Source organism: Stenella coeruleoalba (genome assembly GCF_951394435.1).
Source record: "Stenella coeruleoalba genome assembly, chromosome: 17".
Taxonomy (NCBI): domain Eukaryota; kingdom Metazoa; phylum Chordata; class Mammalia; order Artiodactyla; family Delphinidae; genus Stenella; species Stenella coeruleoalba.
Genome location: NC_137163.1, coordinates 64512860 through 64530618, shown reverse-complemented (window position 1 = coordinate 64530618; position 17759 = coordinate 64512860). Strand labels below are relative to the sequence as shown.

The 17759-nt window shown below is 42.3% G+C and overlaps 1 protein-coding gene across 5 annotated transcripts in view; it reads right to left on the bottom strand.

Annotated features, from left to right (window-relative positions):
• EYA1 (EYA transcriptional coactivator and phosphatase 1) overlaps positions 1-3385 on the bottom strand; it is a 561881-nt gene extending 558496 nt beyond the window's left edge. For all 5 annotated transcript variants that reach the window (XM_079902475.1, XM_079902474.1, XM_079902481.1 and 2 more), the window contains exon 1: positions 2979-3385. The gene's annotated coding sequence lies outside the window, so the exon portion shown is untranslated. The remainder of the gene's footprint in view (positions 1-2978) is intronic.
• Positions 3386-17759: the final 14374 nt, after the last annotated feature.

The following is a 17759-nucleotide window of genomic DNA, read 5'->3' as shown; positions in this document are numbered from 1 at the left end:
TAGATTAAATCTTCTGACCCTCTGGAACATCTTCATGATCACTACAGAATTCATTTTTTAGTAGAACATACCTCTCTTACAGCACTTCTTATAATGAAAGGCAACTATTTCTTTACATAATAATAGGTAATATTTTTCGAGTACATAATATGGTAAGAACACTGTTGTGTATTTTACATGCATTATTTCTACTCTTCCTACTAAATTGTACAGATGTGGAAACTGAGGCTTAGAGGAATTAAGTGATTTGCCTGTGATGACACAGCTTGGGTGTGTGGAGCTCAGATGTAAACCTGTTTTCTTTCAGTTCGCAAGCCATGCAATTTGTCACTACCTTACGCTGCCATTCTATTCACCGTCCCCACTAGATGATGAACTCCTTTATGTCAGGCTCACAATGGATTCCTTTTGGTAGTCCTACTGTAAAGCACGGTGCCCTGTATATAATTGTTGTGTTAAAATGCATGCTGAATGAATAAATGGAAATTAACAAATCACTGTAAAAGTTTTTTGAAATAAAGATTAATTAATAAGAACTCTACTTTCTAAGGTTGAGAAAGGAGGTGCTCCGAGGTAGTCAACATGAACTACTCCCGGTCCAGCCCCATATCCTCTCCTCCCACCCACTTCCCTGACTGTTCCCTGTCCCTTGCAATTCAGTCTAGCAGAGCTGTTTGATGTCCACTTCCTCAGAACTGCCAGTGCAGCTGCCCAGGTTACACTGGCTGTTTCCACTCCTCTCTCACCTTCCTCGCCAAGTCCCTTCTCTTTTTCATCCATGCAGCTTGTAAAACCCAGACTCCCTGACAACAACACTTTCCTGGATTAATCAGACGAGGAGTAAAGCACGAATACGAAAAGCTGTAAAGGGCCAACCCATGGGGCAGCAGTGTGGAGTGGTCAGATGTGAAGGCTCTGGAGTCAGACACACTTGAGTTCATTCGACGGTGCTGCCACTTACTGCTGCATCATTCTGGAAAAGTAGCTAAAGATCTCCACGTTAGGGAACCGCTGACCAAAACCACCCACCTTGGCCAGGCATGATCATAATTACTTGCATGAGTTATCTCACCACAGGGGGTCCCGGTAAGAACACAGTGCTGCCACCAAAAATTAACCTGGAGAATTCGGGAAGGGCCAGAAGGAGGGAGGAGATGCCAGCCCATAATATGTCCTGCCAACTTCCCAGAAACCCTCACACTAGAATCCATCTGGGCTGAGAGATGTGCGCACCACCAGGAAGGACCCTGAGTCAGACCAAATATGGGGACAACCAAGATGATTGGCCAGAAACAACCCAGAAACCAACCCCATTACCATAAACCCTGAGACTGCGAGCCATGTGGCAGAGCAGTTCTCCTGGGTTCCCTTACCCTGCTGCTCTCTACCTGGGTGCCCTTTCCCAATAAAGCCTTTTGCTTTGTCAGTACATGTGTCTCCTTGGACAATTCATTTCCTGGTGTTAGACAAGAGCCCACTCTCGGGCCCTGGAAGGGGTCTCCCTCCCTACAACATACACGGCAATCATTCTAAGTCTGTCCATCTCCTAGGGTAGTTCTGAGAATTCACTCCTCTAAAGCTTAGGATCTGGTACAATATAAACACTCAAGGAATATTAGCTAATATTATTAATAAAACAGAAAAGGAAACTGTAACCTTTTGCAGATGAGTGGTCGTGCAGAATGGGAAGGGAGGAGTGATTTTTAACCTCTCTCCAGAGTTCAAGGCCCAACTTTTAGTGTTGTTATGAAAAAAAGTAACTCCTGGTCTATGCACATGGATGTGACCATTGTCTATGAGTCTTTCCTTGAAAGCACGTTGAAATTTGGGATCAGAAAGCAAAAACTATAGACCTCCATCTAGTAAGTCAGGTCCCAACTCCACACCCTGTGATTTTTGGCAGGAAGATGGATTCTTGGGCAACAGTTCAGGAAAAACAAGCTATTTCTTGTTTTATGGAAACGGCTCATAAACACATGGGCTATAGTCTTTGAACTCAAGCACGTCAGGTCTCCAGAGACTCATGTTCATAGAAATTCTTAATTGCAAGGCAGGGACGCTTAACAAGTGTTGAGTCTCATAGAAAATTAAATTAATGATGATTTCTTCAGAGCTACAAAGAGGGAACATGGTGGAGTGTGGGTGAGAAAAAACAGGCTCCTACAAGGAGCAGGGACGCATGCAAAGACAAGTGGGAATGTTATTAAACGCCAAGTCCGTGTGCCCGACCCACAGTGAGGTCAAACAGTACCTGAAGGTCGGAGTTTGGAGCAGAGAAAGGTTTACTGCAGGGCCACGCAAGGAGACGGGTGGCTCAGGCCTTAACCCCAAACTCCCCGAAAGTAAAGCCCTTTTATAGGAAAGGTGAGCGAGGGGCGTGCTTAGTTGGTGCAAACTTCTTGGTGTCAGATCCTTTGTTCCTGAGGTCAGAGAACGATGTTCCTGTAAACCTCCACCGAAACAAATGTTATTCTCTGTTCTGACGAGAAAGGGCAAGGTCCCAAGGCTCAACTTTCGCCCTCCGAGGTCCAGGCCCTGGCTTGGTTACCCTGCCCAGGAGCGTTCCTCCAGCACCAGGTCTGGGTCCTCCCGCCAGTGCCCAGGCCCAGCTGAGGAGGCAGATCCCAGCTGGTGGCGCCCTCAGGGCCAGGTCCCCAGACCCTAACCCAGCCGTCATCACTGAGGGAGCCAGGCGCCCAAGACCCAGCCGGCCCTCAGGCTTTTCATTTAAACTGGAGAGAATCATTGTATAGGATCAATAGGAATACGTGTTGCAGCGAACACCGATCCCCAGCTCACAATAACTGCCCTTCGTTGACAACAGTGCCAACCACGGAGGAGGACGTGAAGTAGTGATGGGCGAAGTCCTGGCAACTTACCCCTGACCTCTGGCCACCTGCTAGGGGTCGACAACTGACCCAAGCTGTACCAATTTCTGACACATGAATGGAGAGACTTAAGCTGGTTGAAGCTCTTACCTGAATAGCAGTGTCTATATCCTCCAGCTGCTGAGGCCTCCATGGACCGCGACCCGTGGAGACGGCCTCCACCATTACGTCAAGGCCCAGGCGTGGTCAGCGGGCAGCTGTGGCGAGGGCTCTGGAGCTCTGCACGACACAGCCCTCTGCCTGTCGTCGGGTCCCCCAGCTCCCCTGCCGGCCCCGAGGCCGGAGGGCCTGGAGCGCTCCAGGGAGAAAGCCGCAGCCCACCTCTCTCCACATTCTCCGGCACTGCGAGGCTGCCTTTTGGCGGACCAGGCCCGCTCGCGCCGCCGAGGGTCTCGCGATAACGGCTGCGGGCTTGCTCCGCCCCTATTGCCGGACGAGAGTACTGCCCCACAGGCTTCATTTCTAATCCTTCTTCTCGTAGTGAGCTACGTATGTCGTCGTTTACTCTTTGACCTATAGATTTCCCAACAACTTTTTTAACAAATAAAGGGAGCATTTTCTCTTCCTAAGTGTCCCTTTGAACTAAAGGCTATGCCCCCAAACAATGCTTCCTTGGGGGAAAAAAAAAAAACACAAAACTTTGGAGGAAGCAGTAGAATGTGGTCAAAGCAAGAGCTTGAAGTGAGGTAGCCCTGGCTTCGATCCCAGCTCTGTCGCTCAGGCAACCTTGGCACTTAATCTCCCTGAATCTTGGGTTTTTTCACTGTAGTAATGTGGATAAATAATTTCCACTTCAGAAAGTTATTGTAGGGATTCAATGCAAACATCCATGAAACATCCTTAGCCTGGTGCTGGCACTCAACATTTGCTAACTATTTATATAAATAGATAAATAAACAAACAAATAAATATTTGTAATTAACCAAAACTATATTTCTGGTAGATTCTCAATGCCCTATGATAATACATCTATTTTATTTTAATTTTTATTTTTTATTGAAGCATAGCTGATTTACAATATTGTGTTAGTTTCTGATGTACAGCAAGGTGATTCGTGTATCACTTTTTCAGGTTCTTTTCCATTATACATTATTATAAGATATTGAATATAGTCCCCTGTGCTATAAAGTAAATCCTTGTTGTTTATTTTATATATAGTGGCGTGTATCTGTTAATCCCATCCTCCTAATTTATCCCTTCCTCCCCCTTCCCCTTTAGTAACCATAAGTTTGTTTTTTATGTCTATTTTAAATGCTAAACAGAATGACAAAGTCCATCCATAGTCCATTCATTCCCAAAGTCATCTTGCTACTCTAGGGATCATCACAGGTGCATGGATATGTCAGGTTGGCATAGTTTTCATCTTAGGGGATCTTCCAGTTTGGTTATAATTGGTGGAAAAATCCAGCTCATTATTCTGAGGGAGCAAGCAACTTGACCAAGTTAAGCTGAGTCTGATTTTCTTTGTAAGCAATTCAAGCCCTGGCTCAAGAGAGAAAGCTACTGTGTAGAAATTGCTAGAGAGTGCTAGCGATAGATTGTTTGGGTTCCTACCCTAGAAGTGAAAACATTGCAGGTCACTCACTGGGGCAAGCATCTGACTGTGCTTGAGAATGATCCAACTGTCCTACTAGAATAGTCAGCATTGGCTTCTCAGTAATAATCTTAGGTTAAGGAGAGAAGGTATTGAGAAAACTAGCATAAAATGGAATAAGCTCAAATTCAGCATCTCCACCTTAATAGAAATTGCTGTACATGTTACCCTTCTCTCCTCCTTCTTCCTCAACTAGAGCGAAAGCTTCTGAGGGTGGGGAGCAGATCTCGTGCTAAGCGCCCCAGGCAGAAGGTACTCAATAAAAGTCTATGGAATTGAGTCGAATTTACTGTGACATTGAAACACAAACTTTCAAGAGTATAGTACTGTCTGTTCCTGCTCTGTCTTCACAGGGAATTGTATTTGCCAAGCTCCACTTCCCCTGATTATAGTCAGGAAAAAAGGCACGTGAGTATTGCATTGGCTAAGAGCCCATCCTAATGAGAATGTCTGAACCGTAAATTGTGTGTTTGCTGGAAATGAATAAAAACAAGTTAAGTTTTAAAAAGACAAATCGGGCTTCCCTGGTGGCGCAGTGGTTGAGGGTCCGCCTGCCGATGCAGGGGACGTGGGTTCGTGCCCCGGTCCGGGAAGATCCCACATGCCGCGGAGCAGCTGGGCCCGTGAGCCATGGCCATTGAGCCTGCACGTCCGGAACCTGTGCTCCGCAACAGGAGAGGCCACAACAGTGAGAGGCCCACATACTGCAAAAAAAAAAAAAAAAAAAAGACAAATCATTGGTATATATTTATAAAATTCTCTAGCCACTGATCACTTCAACTTGTCTTCTAGAAATATGGTATATGATATTTATAAATGGAAAATTCTTAGAAAATGTATATTATCAATAAAAGAGCAAAACTTTCTTATATATCCCACAACCTTCCCTAGTAACATAGAATAGGTGAACAGTGATTACATCAGTGCAGTTTTCATACCCAATCAGAATATACAGACAGAGAGCTCTCGCTGAATGCTTAATGGTGAAACTGATATTAAGCCTGAAAGTGACATTAAAAATTCTATAAGTTAAGGCATTCTCTCCAGGTAGAAAAGTCTGGCAGGAGGAGAAAGGGTGGGTCCCATACTACTTTGGTTTTGTGCCTGCCATTCACCTTAAAATGCTATTTTTATTACTAATAAATTTAATGCCTTTTGTGTTTCTTTCCTGAATCCCACTCCATTCTTTCTCCAAGGGATAACCTCCATGGTTAATTGGGTGTTTATTACTTCTATGCGTTTCTTTTACTTTTGCTAGATAGTTGTGTACCTTCAAGCAACATATAGCATAACTTTGCCTGTGTTTCCACTTTATATAAGTAGAATTCTGCTATATGTTTCTACAATTTTTTGCTACATAGCAAGAAAAAGATTTATAAGTTTTCTTATATTAATTTTTAAAACTTCTGATTAACAGAAGACCCGAGGCAGAAGGAACAATTCTCAGATAGGGAGAAGATATTTGTAGAACTCATAACTAATGATCACCACCCAGAAACTAATCTGACAATTTATGTCAGGCCGAAACTTGAATCTATAGCATTCACTTTTCAGGCCGCTGGACAAATGCAGCCCACGATGCTCCAAACGATAATGTCATTAGAACTGGTCCCACAAAGCCTTCCTGTCATATTACAGCTGCTCAGTAATGAGAACAGATCAGAAATTGAGATCAAGTTCAGACAGTTGGTTTGGAGACCACCCAGAAAATATGTTGTCTGTGCCAAGAAATCCAACCCCAGCTAAATTAGACAAGCTAGATGATACCAAAGAAAAGAAAAGAGAAAGAAACTGGGGGTAGGGTGAGTAATTGGTGGTGACTGATGAGCTTATATAAGAAGCTTAAAAAGGAAAACTAAAAAGCCAACTAAAGTGACAACCAGAGTCCTTGGTATCATGGAACCCGAGTCCATAGGATGACCCATTGTAGTGAGTTGAATGTGTCCCCCCAAAAGATATATCCTCGTTCTACTTTCTACTCTCTGGAACCTATAAATGTGACCTTATTTGGGAAAACAGTCTTTGCAGATATAATTAAGTTAAAGATCTCAAGATGGGATCATCCTGGATAATCCAGCTGGGGCCTAAATCCAATGACAAGTGTCTTATAAGAAACAAAAGAGCAGAAGACACAGAATGGGAGAAAGTGTACTGTATTCTCATTGTCTAAGTTGGTTTTTTTTTTTTTTTTGGATTAGACCGTTTCCCATATTTAAAGAGAGCTGGCCTCCTCTGTTCTCTGTTAACCTCCAGACCTGCTGAGCTATCTGAATCTTCCACAAGTAGGTGGAGACTGAAAGACTCTTTCAATCTCCCAAATAGGGAAAAAAAATTGAGAAATTAATAAAACCTCACAGCAAATGGCTAGAGACTCCATTGTTCATTTAATTGGGGCCCACAACTAAAAAAAAAAAAATTACAGGCTAATTTTAGCTTGCCAGTTTAACGTTAAATGGGCAGACATGCAAAGTTATAAATTGGGGATAAAAAGACACAACTGTGCAAGTAGAGATTAAATAGGTTAGCGGTAGAATGTGTGAAAAAGAAACTAAATCACCTGGAGTTGGGACACAGAGGGAAGACCATGTAAGGACACAGAGAGGAGACTTCTGGGCAGCTACAAGCCAAGGAGAGAGGCCCTTAGAAGAAACCAACCATGCCAACACCTTGATCTTGAACCTCTAGCCTCCAGAACCAGAGAAAATAAATGACCGTTGTTGAAGTCAAAAAAAAAAAAAAAAGAATTGAAAGTGACATGCTTGTCAATAGCAACAATTCTGGGCTGCATTAATAAGAATGTAATGAATAGAGCAAAGGAGACAGTAGGCTGGGTCTCCTCTGCCGGATGCCGTTCCTGGAATCCATCCCATGCTGAGAGCAACATCTGCAAACTTGAACTCCTCACCCAAGGGAGGGCAGCTAGGCCTCTAGAGTGTAGGTGTCATGACCAGTGAACAAGCAGATGAAAGAGTTCATGATTCTCAGCTTGGAGAGAATCTTTAGAATGAATGTGATGCTGTTTTCTCACCTTCAAAGGACCATCATAGGAATTAGATTGGACTCTGTGTACCAGTGGGCAGAAGCAGGTAGAGGCAGCTGGGTCTTCAAGGGACTAACAAGAAATAGCCAGGGAAGGGTGGGGGGGGGGGCGGTGTGGGAACCGAGAGTGGGCTGTATCATAGAAGCCGAGGGACAGCTCCCAGCCTTGTGATGTTTGGGTGGAAAGAGACCCATGACATGGTGCGGATTGCCAGTCACCATGGCCGTGCAAACTGAAAGACCAGGAAGGAGATACAGGACTTTTCCAGAAAGGGAGAAATCTTCGAAGACTCTCACATTCACATTCTGTGTCTTGTCACGTATCTATATGTCCTTGATTTTGGCTAATCTGGAAAAAAAAAATTCACTGCTGCCAACCACCTGTGAGCAAAATTCCTGAAGGCTATTGGAGGAAAAGTTAAAACAAGGTAGTAAGTTTTCCAGTTGAAAGGGCTGCTCTTCATTTTGAAATAACATCCTTCCTACATTTTTTTCTGAGTGGCAAATACTCTGTCATTTTTGAAATCATGATAATAGTTGGAACTTGAGTTTTTAAGTGTCTGATTTTGGCAACATAAAAATTGACCGTCCCTTTTGTGGATTTTTTTTTTTTTTTTGGTGAAATTTCCTCTTCTCGTAAATCCAAAAATCTGAGATCCAGGGCTCCAGAATACAACAGAAGGAAAAATAAGATTACTTTTTAAAATTCAAAGGAGGAATCTCAAAATTATCATTGAAGAGCTTTTTCCTACGAAATTAATAAGGAAGGAAAAGATGTTTAGATAGGTTACTTAGATTTTGGAAAGGTTTTAAAATGCATTTAAGGTGGATTTTTAATATAGAATCAAATAAATTAGAATTAGATGTGAACTAATTCAGTTACAAGTGTTTACGTTTAGTGTTTCAGTTGAGGTCATTCTAGTTTAACAGAGGAAGGCATCATCCCTTTTGTGCTCACCTGGGCCAGGTACAGAGCAAAGTCTTTTCAGTTTCAGCTGCTCTCAGCCACTCTCTCAGGTATTCACTCCATTTTACAGAAGAGGAAACTGAGAGTTTGGAGAAGTTAACTGATCATGAAAGAATTTAATTCTGCACCATAGTAATAACCACCACAGTACAAGCAGTTTCCCAAAATCACTGCATTTCTTTCTCACTGGCACAGGCTCATTCCTGTGATACCACTATCAACCACAAGGGAGAAGCATAGACCCATATTTTAATGTGTTCATTTTAAATGACCAGTTTTACATATTCTTAGATTAATTAAAGCAGTTCAAAGCACAAAAATCTATGTTAACATTTTTTCGATGCTTCTGTTTTTATCCATAATATTATTTTCCTGGAGTGAAGAGCCAAAATGGACAAAGTGAACAGAGCTCGGTACTGCTCTAGAACGTGTGTTCTCATCTGAAAACACAGACGTTGGTTGAGTTTGTACATGTGGGATGCAGATTTTCCATGAAAAGGAGCAGAATGAGTCTAGTATTTTCATAAAAATACAGCAAATGAATCTACCACTTCGTATTTATTCTTTTTTTATTTTTGAAATAAATTTAAATCGACACAAAAGTTGCAAGATTAATATACAGACCTCCTGTATTCTGTCCGGATTCGCTAACTTTTAACATTTTCGACATTTGTCTCCTCTCTCCTGAGACAAGGATATTCTTTTTTTTTTTCTCTCTAACATCAATTCTTTATTGTATCAATGCTAGCTGAATCAAATACCACAAACACCAAAGGCTTCTAAAACATCATATTTACACCGTATTTGTTCTTAAAGACAAGGTCTGGGTCTAACACGTGTAAAGTGGTGATAATTATAATAATCTTCCCCACTTATCTCATCACACAGGACCGTTGGAGGTTCAAATGAAATGATCATCTCTGGCCCTTCCTTGAATAACTACTCCCTCCTCCCAACGCAAAAAATAAAAATCCTCTAAGAACTGTAACATTGCTTGCAAATGTGACCAAATCACAAGGCAACAGGAGCTAGCTATATATCTGTATCTCATTAATAAACAGAGTAGTTATGGGTAACTTCCTAAATCGATTTTCTAGACGGGCTCTGATGGCAAGAGTGTCCTTGCAGAATTACTACAGGGGATCTGAGAACCTCCAGATGGCCCACAGGCAAAAGAAACAGTGGCTGTGTCGTGGGCGCCCCTAACATGTGGACACACTTGCAGAGACCAGTTTATGGGCCTCTTTGGCTTCCCTCCAACAGGGTTAAGTCTCCAGAGACACCCCTTCCACCGGCTGCTTTTTTTTCTTTTTTCTTTTTTTTGCGGTACGCGGCCCTCTCACTGCTGTGGCCTCTCCCGCTGCGGAGCACAGGCTCCGGACGCGCAGGCTCAGCGGCCATGGCTCACGGGCCCAGCCGCTCCGCGGCACGGGGGATCTTCCTGGACCGGGGCACGAACCCGTATCCGAACCCGTATCCCCTGCATCGGCAGGCGGACTCTCAACCACTGCGCCACCAGGGAAGCCCAACTGACTGCTTTCTTGATGGTTGAGGAGGAAGAAGTTCCACCTCCAGGGAAGTAAATTTTGCTGAACACCATGGCTGTCTTCAGGAAGCGGACCACGTAGCCAGGAGGGAATCGTGACTTTGGGGGTGGGAGTAGGGGCGTCATCAAAGCGGGGCTGTGTCGTCGGAAGCGGGCGGGGCCTGGCACCACGTGGTGCCCAGGCAGGAGTACTGGAGAAGACTCCGGGGTGGGGCGCACCTCGAGGAAAGGGAGATGGAGCGGGTAGGAAATTCACCGCCATCCCTCCCGCAGGACCTCCACCAGCACCACCACCCTTTGGGGACCCGGTAGATTCCTGCGGCCTATCTGAGGACGTCCTGCTAGTCCCCAAACTGTAACCAGCTTCGCTCTTCACCACCTGAGGTTTGCTCTCCCTCCTTCCCTGCCTCGCTCCCATTTCCCTCCACTTCCTCTCTCCTGTGATCGCAGTTCCCCAAGAAGGTGTTAGCACGGACGCTTTGGCTTCAGGCTCTGTCCCCTAGGGAATCCAGGATGAGACAGAGTGTTTTGTTATTTTAGAATTTGAAGTCTTCAAGAAGGCGTGTAACCCCGGCCTTTGTATTCATGACCAGTGACCTAAACCACTCGAGCTTGGAAAGGCAGAAAGTAACCTCGGGGTTAATGTATGCAGGCTAAGGGTTTGCTGCAACTTGTAAATTGGCCACTAGATGGCGCGCTAACCACATCCTTTCATGATGGCCCCTTGTATGGAGCTCAAAACCTTTTTCAATTCAGTTATTTTTCTGATTGAATCCTGTGGTAAGAGCTTGAGCTGCAGAGAGTTCTCAAAATAGCAGAAACAGTGGTTATGTAAGTAAATAATATAGTGTGGAAACGTCTATCGACAGATGTGTTTACTGCCCTTGAAGGTGGGTTTCAAATGACTCTTTTCTTATACTTGATGAAATTCACCTGACACATTTTAGTGTGAATAATTTAGTGACATTTGTTACATTGACAGTGTTGTGCAACCACCATCTCCAACTAGTTCCAAAACATTTCCATCATTACAAACTAAAACCCCTTTTAAGCAGTCTCTCTCCCCGTTTCCCCTCATCCCAGCCCCTGGCAACCACCCAATCTGCATTTTTGTCCTGATGGATTGATTTATCTATTCAGGACATTTCATATAAATTGAATCATACAATATGTGATCTTTTGTGCCTGGTTTCTTTCACTTAGCGTAACGTTTTCAGGGTTCATCCACATTGTGGCATTTATTCATTTTTATGACTTCATAATATTCTATTGTATGGTGATACCACAGTTTGTTTATTCGGGACATTTGGGCTGTTTCCACTTATAGACTATTGTGAATTGTGCTGCTATAAACATTCGTATGCATATACTTGGTGAGGAGCTGTTTTCAATCCTAGGAGTGGAATTGGTTGGTCACATGGCAACTCTATGTTTAACTTTTAGAAGAACTCCCAAACTGTTTTCCATATCAGCTGAACCATTTAACATTTCCACCAACAAAGCAGAAGGGTTACAATTTCTCTATATCCTCACCAATACTTGTTCTCGTCCTTTTTTTATTATTAGCATAACCATCCTAGTGGGTGTAAAGTAGTACCTCATTGTGGTTTTGATTTAAATTTCACTAATGACTAATGATAATAAGCATTTTTCATGTGTTTGTTGACCACTAGTATATCTTCTTTGGAGAAATATCTATTTAAATTCTTTGCTCATTTAAAAAAAATTTGGATTGTTTTCCCTTTTGTTATTGGGTTATAAGAATCCTTTATATTCTCTGGTTCCTAGATCCTTATCAGAATACAATTTGCAAATGTTTTCTCTCATTCTGTAGGTTATCTTTCCATTTTCTTGGTAATATTCTTTGATGCACAAAAGTTTTTAATTTTGCTGAAGTCAAATGTCTCTATTTTTTATTGTTGCTCCTGCTTTTGGTATTATATCCACTGCCAGATCCAATGTCTTGAATATTTACCCCTACATTTTCTTCTAATAGTTTCATGGTTTTAGCTGTTATATTTAAGTCATTTATGCATTTTGAATTAATTTTTGGTGTGAGATAGAGGTCCAGCTTCATTCTTTGGCCTGTGGATACCTCGTTGTCCCAATACCATGTTTTGAAGAGACCATTATTCTCCATTGGATGGTCTTGGCACTCTTTTGAAAATCAATTGGCCATAGAGTACAGATTTATTTCTGGATTCTCAATTCTAGTCCACTGGTCTTGAAGTCTATCTATATGCTAGTACCACATTGTTTTGATTGGTATAACATTGTAGTAAGTTTTGAAATTGGGAAATGTGAGTCCTCCCGATTCCTTCTTTTTTGAGATTGTTTTGACTAGCTGGGGTTCCTTGCAATTTCACACAAATTTGAGGATTAGCTTTTCCATTTCTGCCTAAAAAGCCATTGGAATTTTTATAGAGATTGCGCTGAATTTGTAGATAACTTCGTGTAGTACTGACATCCTAACAATATTTAGTCTTTCAATCCATGAACACAGGATGCCTTTCCATTTATTTGGTTGTTCGAGTTCTTTAAGCAATGTTTTATGGTTTTCAGTGTACAAGTCTTTCACCTTCTTGGTTGAATTTATTCCTAGTTGTTTTATACTTTCCGATGCTATTGTAAATGGAATTTTCTTAATATTCTTTTCAGGTTGACCATTGCTAGTGTGTTGAAACAGCTGACTTGTGTGTGCAGATCTTGTACCTTGCAACTTTGCTGAATTCATTTATTAGCTCCTGTAGCTTTTAGTGGATTCTTTTGTGTGTATAGGATCGTGTCATCTGAGAATGGAGACAGTTTTAATTCTTCCTTTTAAATTCGGATGCCTTTTATTTATTTTTCTTATCTAATTGCTCTGCATAGAAATTCCAATGCAATATTGAAGAGCAGAGGTGAAAGTGGGCATCTGTGTCTTGTTCCTGATCTTAGGGGTACAGCTTTCAGTCTTTCACCATTGAGTTTGATGTTACCTGTGGGTTCTTCATAAATGCCCTTTATGATATCGAGGAAGTTCCTTCTTTTTCTAGTTTTCTGAATGTTTTCATCATGAAAGGGTGTTGAGTTTTGTCAATGGCTTTTTCTGGGTCATTTGAGATGGTCATGTAGGCTTTTTCCCTTCATTCCACAATGTGATATATTACATTGATTTGCTTATGTTAAAACCACCCTTGCAGTCCTGGGCATATATTTTAATAGCTTTTAAAAAAATGAAGACATATATAAAGTGTTGCAAGAATATAGAAGACGTAGAATTAATTCTGCAGATCAGGGAGGATGGTATAGTGAAAAAATGAGTGGAAAGAAGGAAGAGGAAGACAAACCAGCCAGTAAAAAACAGATAAGAAATGACCTTAAATGATACGGGAATGAAAGCCGAATCTTCAAGCAGAGACTTTCTTTAATCCCAGATAGTTGAGAAGCCATATCCAATTTCCAAAGATCCAGATTCACTTTCCTTATTTATAAAATGAATAGATTATTTTGGTTTTGATTATTATTATTATTTCTTATCTACTCATATCATAAGCCTTTCCTATGTAGTTACACAATTTGGGGACCATAAGTTTTAATTGTTGTATAAGAGCCCATGGTTAGGTGATCACAGTAGGCATTTAGATTAGTCTTTATTTTTCTTTATTTTTAGCATACTATGATGAACACAAAGTAGATTATCTACAAGACACCTTCTAGCTCTAAAATGCTGTGACTTTGCGATTCTATGAAATGGATACCACAGGTCCTACCCACAATTCCTAATCCCTAATCCTAGATGGTTAGAAAACCTCTCAACCAGATAACTTCCTTAGGTCTACCCTAATTCTCCCATGTCTCAGTTCAGACATACTGTCCCTTGTCCTGTCCTTGTGAAAATGGATAATAGTGAATCACCTGTTGCCGGTGGAAAGTTGTCTGTTCCTCAACTCACTTACACAATTCTCTATTACACATATCTAATCTGATTGGTTAATCTAGACAGAGTGGGGGGGGTGCCTCCACTGCTGGGCTCTCCAAGAGTATGTAATTCTGTGAGCTAAATATCCCACCTGAGGATAGATCTACCTCTTTTAGCTCAGCACACAGACATCAGGCATGTTTCAAATCACCTTCGTTAGGAGATAAATAGGAAAACATAACCAAAAAGAAACATGTCTTTATAGATGACAAGTGGCTTTCCCTGATGACTCTGGTTAGCACTGCCCGCTAAGCAGACAGACCCTGGCTCCTTTCCCCACATGCAGGCTGTTTTAAGCACTCAGAACCAGGTATAACTCTGTGACGCATCCATTGTCCCAAGTTCACACCCAAGGCTAAGGTGGCCTGGTTGGTGGGCACCATTTTCCCACCAGCTTCCTTTCTACCTGGGAGACATCCTTGGGGAGGCAATGCGATGGGGCTGGTTAAGGGTTTAGATTCTGAGCTAAAGAGAACCAAATTTAAACTCTGAGTCTATCACCTATCCCCCGTGTGGCCCTCGGCAAGTCACTGAAGCTCTGTGGCCCTCAGTGTTCCTACCTGTAAATGAAGAATATCAGAGACTTCCTAATGGTCTAAGGAGAGATTTAAATGAGATACTGTCTGTAAAGTGCATAGCATGAGACTTAGCCTGTTGACAATGTTAGTGTCTCTTCCTATTTTAAAGCTTTTGTCCTATATTATACTCATGCAATGAGTTTCCTTTCTGTCTGAGGGATCCCTAGAACCATCAGATTCTGTGCAGAGCTGATGCACTGCACGTGTGGCAGGAACTAGTGTAGCTTGTCAAGCCAGTGTCCTGGTTGCCTGTGATGATTATGTATCTCAGGTGTCTCTAAAGAATGGACTTTCCCAAATCACCATCATTTCACAACAGAAAAATAACTTAAACCAAAGAGTAGCAGTAACTGTTCTCTTTTAGGACTAATTCATTAAATAGTTATTGAGCACTTGCTTTGTTCCAGGGTTATGATTTCATAAAAACACAAAATGAAAAACCATGATCCCTGATCTGAAGACATTTACAATTTAAGGACAGAAGAAAGTCAAGCTCGTGCAAAACCAGGGCAAGGTCATTGTTTCCAAGATTTGTGTTTCTGAACGGAGGAGTCCTTGTCTCTCTTTCAGCTTCTAGTTGTTAGAGTACGCCCTTCGAATCAGAACCCCTAGAACAAGACTAAATTGAATAAAAATCTTGTTAGGCAAATGGGTGGTAGAGTTCCTAAATGAACGGAAGAGTTTCTAAATTCTGTACTCTTTTAAACTTACCCTTTTAACTTTTAGTGGTAAATGATGACTCATGATGCACTGTTCACTGTCTGGCCCAAGTTAGAAACTTTGTAGTCATCATTAATTTCTCCCTGTCTTTCGACCCACGTCCAGTTCACAAGCCAGTCAGTTCAATTCTAGCAGCAAAATGTCTCTTGAATCCACCCCTTGTGTTCCCACCGCCACCCTCAGCCTAAGGGCTCAGTTTCTCTTGCCTTGTCTGCCCAGTTCACATGTCCGTCAGCCCATCCTGCGCGCCGCAAGCCAGGGAGCGTTCCAAGAGCCCCGGCTCAGGTGAATCACATCTCATCTCTAGATGTGCAACAACTTCACAGGTGTAAAATGCTAAAGCACCAATCAAGATTTTGAGAAATCACAAAGGTGAAAAGTACTAAAGGAAAGCGATGGGAAAATATCCTACCTAAAGAGGGAAAAAATTCACCAGATTCTTGGAAAAATAGACCAGATTTGAACATTTCCTCGGCCTCTAGGAGTTTAAAGAAAGCCATCTTTTTTTTTTTTCCTGAAGTTTATTTTATTTAGATCAGTGTTTTTCCACTATAATTGTTAGTGTGAGGTAAATCAAATATAATTTTCAGACGCTTGTTCAAAGGGCTGACCAATCTCCTTGTCTTATCATTTTTTAAAACTAATGAGAATCTGCCTTTAGAAGGAAATAGCTTTAAGTACCACAATTGCTGCACTTACTTGATTTTTATACCACACTGAAGAAGCCTTTAGTACCTTTGTAAGACTGAGCATTTATAATGGAAAGGAAGAGTCTGCAGTGAAGTTTCTACTTGACAATAAAGTGACAAGGGAACAGCACAGTTGTTCTGTAGAAGTCAGAAGACACCTGAGGGGTTTGAGCTCATCTAAAACATTTAAGGTGGATTTTGTCCTTCTGCTCAGGGGTTCAGCCTCCCTGTTTGTAAGGTACCAATGAACTGTATCACTGATGCCATTCAGAAGACCTGTAAGAAATAGAGCATTTTAGAACTGACAGAGACTGGAGGCTTCATCTAGCCCAGGCCCCTCGTTTTCAATGAGAAGCCATAGTTGGAAAAGGGAGCGATGGCCCCAGGCCACCCAACTAGTCAGTTTCTCAGATGGCCCCAATTGTCACCCTAGGCAGACTCCCCATGTGCTTGGCTGGTGTACATCGAAAGCAGCTGCAGAAAATAGCTGTCATGGTGCCAAATTCTTATCTGCTGGTGTCCTTCAGATCAGGAGGGCTGAATGCCAATGGGAACCTCAGAGTCTGTGAATTCTAATCCTGGACAGTTCTGGTCACAGGGTCTTAAATTTCCCTCCAGAGCAGAGGTTCTGGGTCACATCAGAGGGGAGCTGGAAAGCATGAGTGCATCCTGTGGGTGCATCTGAATCTGTGCAGATTGTTGGTGCTGTTTATAACCTCAGTATGTTATAATGGCCATATCATCAATCTATGCATTGTTCTATCCAGCTGACCTGACCCTACAGATATATTTTAACAATCTCTTCTCGCATCCCAAAGTGAGCTAGATGTGTTGCTTGTTGTGCAAATCAATACCTTGAAGATTTCAAAATTCTAAAAGGCCAATCCCTTTAGAGGAGAGCTGAAACAGAATCACAGTTAAAGGCTTAGAATTGTCAGATTTAAGGAAAAATAAGGGGCTCTGAATGGTCAGGGACCCTTTGCACTTTCTCCTACATGCTAGGAAGATGACTCTTCCCAAATGGTCATCTCAAAGTGGAGATGACGGTGATGCTGACACTGATACTTAACAGATGAACATTTGTTGATGACCTATGATGCCAGGCACTAAGTGTTTGACATTCACTGTTGCTTTGAACCTTCACAAACAACCCCATCAGGTAGGTTCTATTATATCTTCATTCTACAAGCGAGGAAACTGAGATTCAGTGATTTTAAGTCACCGGTAAGAGTCCATGCTGTTCACCACCATACTAGGCCTTAACGTCAGTCACTAGACCAGTATTGGAAGGCCTCCATGACTTACAGTTCTTTCTGGGAAGCCCTTCCCCTGCCTTGTCCCCTGGCCTCACCTGTCAGCTCTCTGGGAAGCCCTCCATGGAGATCCAAGGTTGGGTGTTGTACCCTTCCTCCTGGAGGGCCATGTCCCCTCATAGCACACAGCACCCCATGCTTCAAGGATCAGTCCATTCGTCCACTTCTCTGTTCCTTTGCAGCTCTTTGAGGTGAGGCAAGTATGTCATTCATTTCATTCATCCAACGCTGTCCTGGCTCATAGCTGATGATCCATAAGTGTTTCTTGAATAACTGGCTAATGTGGAAATTGACAATATGTTTGTTATCTATCGCTGAGTCATAAACCACCCCCAATTTAGTAGCTTAAAGCAACTCTATTATGATTATCTCCCACAATTCTGTGGATCAGGAATTAGGACAGGGCCCAGTAGAGATGGCTCACCTCTGCCATCTGTCCTCCATGGCCCCTTCATTTTCCATGA